Source organism: Loxodonta africana, chromosome 10 (genome assembly GCF_030014295.1).
Source record: "Loxodonta africana isolate mLoxAfr1 chromosome 10, mLoxAfr1.hap2, whole genome shotgun sequence".
Lineage (NCBI taxonomy): Eukaryota > Metazoa > Chordata > Mammalia > Proboscidea > Elephantidae > Loxodonta > Loxodonta africana.
The window spans coordinates 38170460-38172786 of NC_087351.1; positions in this window are offsets into that span (position 1 = coordinate 38170460).

The window sequence follows — 2327 nt, forward strand, 5'->3', positions numbered from 1 at the left end:
TTCTCCCACTTTATTACCCTTTTCCAAAATTGTTTTAGCTATTCTATTTCCTTTGACTTCTCAGATAAATTTTAGAATGAGATTGCCTACATCCACTACAATCTTCTGAGATTCTGATAGAAATTGCATTAAACATATAGATCAATTCAAGGAGAATTAACATTTTTATCAAATTTTCCAAGCCATTAACATGGTATTTCTCTCCATCTATTTAGATGTTTAAAAATTGTAGTTTTAAACACACAAGTCCCATGCGTGGTTTATCAGCTTTATGTCTAAATATTTCATTTTCAGAGCAATTATAAATTGTATTTTTAATTTCTATTGCCATATGTTAATTGCTGGTGCATACAAATACAATTGATTTTTGTATGTTGATCTTATACCCTGCAACCTTGCTAAACTCACTTATCAGTACCTGGATTTTTTGTTGTTGTTTTATTCTTATTTTGTTGTTATTGTTGTGATCCTTGGAGCTTTACAAAATCTGCATATAGAGATAACTTTATTTCTTCTTTTCAAATCCTTTGCAATTTATTTCCTTTTCTTGTTTTATCATGCTGGCTAAGACTTCCAGTACTATGATGAATAACAGTGGTGAGAGCAGATGTCTTTCCTTTCCTTGTTCTAGATCTTTGGAAGAAAGTATTTAGTCTTTCGTCATTAATCATGACATTAGCTGCGGGATTTAATTTGTTTATTTGTTGTAATAGATAGCCCCCTAGCAGGTTTAAGAAGTTATTTTCCATTCCTAGTTTGCCGAAGGAAATGCTGGTGGCGTAGTGGTTAAGCACTATGGCTGCTAACCAAAGGGTCAGCAGTTTGAATCCACCAGTCGTTCCTTGGAAACTCTATGGGGCAGTTCTACTCTGTCCTATAGGGTCGCTATGAGTCGGAATCGACTCGACAGCACTGGGTTTGGTTTGGTTTTGGTTAGTTTACTGAAAGTTTTTTTGTTTTTTTAAATCATGAATCGATGTTGAATTTTGTCACATCTTTTCTGCATCAATTGATACGATCATGTGATTTTTCTCCTTTAGGCTTCAAATATGGTGGATTACACTGACTGATTTTTTGGATATTGAACTAGCTTTGCACTTGGTTGTGGTGTGTATTTTTGAATATCGATGGACTTGGTTCGCTAATGTTTTGTTGAGTAATTTTGTGTCTATGTTCTGAGGGCGAGTTTAAAGCTATGAACTCAATTTCTTTAACAGGTATAGAACTATTCAAATTATTTCATAGCAAGTGACTTTTTTCTTTGTATTTTATCCACCACTTATAGTTGTTTAGGTAGAAGAATTAGTTTGATACCTACTCCTTCTCCACATCTACAAACAGATATCCATTTTATTTTTAAGATTATATAGGTCTCACCAGGTATTAGGTACTTGGGGACCTGCTTAGCTCATTTATGAACCCTGGTGACACAGTGGTTAAGATCTTGGCTAAAAGCCAAAGGGTTGGCAGTTCAGATCCACCAGCCACTTCTTGGAAACCCAGTGGGTCATGAAAATCTCATAGATCCAATGTAAAAATGTTTAATCACTACTATTCTTACACTCTTAAGTGAAAACAAAATTTCTTGATAAGTATGGATGTGCTTTTAGACTAAAATGCATCTGATTGGGCTATTGTTGCTGATTAGCTAAAATTCTGCAAATAGCAAATTGCTTAGAAAGGGCCCAGATTTACATAAACATTTGAAAATAATCAAAGATCAGAGTCAGCTCAAATATTAAACTCAGGCAAATGTCAATTCCCCTCTTCTTTGCTTCAACTGAAAATTGAAAAGACCTAATTTTACTAATATCAAAACATTCTTTTCCTTAATAACCTCCTGTGACTGAGGCCAAATCCAATGTAATATTTGCTTTTACATCAAAAACAACGTGAACTTTCATAAATCAGATTTTCCGCAGTCTATAGTGTAAAGAACCAATGAGAGATTTATCTCAAAATCCATAAATCGAACACAAACTTGCAAAATAAATTAAATCAAGTATGAAAGAAAATCAACATCTAGGTTTAAATGGAACAATAAATATGTAAATGGGCTGAAAACTAATACAACAGGGCAATCGAAACCTCAAGCGAAAAAGGTGGCAAAGGATAGGGCTTGCAAAAAAAAAAAAGAGAGAGAGAGAGAGGAATGAAAAAGAATAGTATTAAAAGAATTTTCACATAGAAATCAGAACGCAGTGTGGTGTGTCTTGTGATATTGCAGCAGAGGTAGAATTGATCTTGTTTCCATCTCTCTAAGGAGGGAGCTTTTACTTGTCCTCTGGAAATGAAGCTTGTCAGGAAATGATTTTAGAACTGCTGCT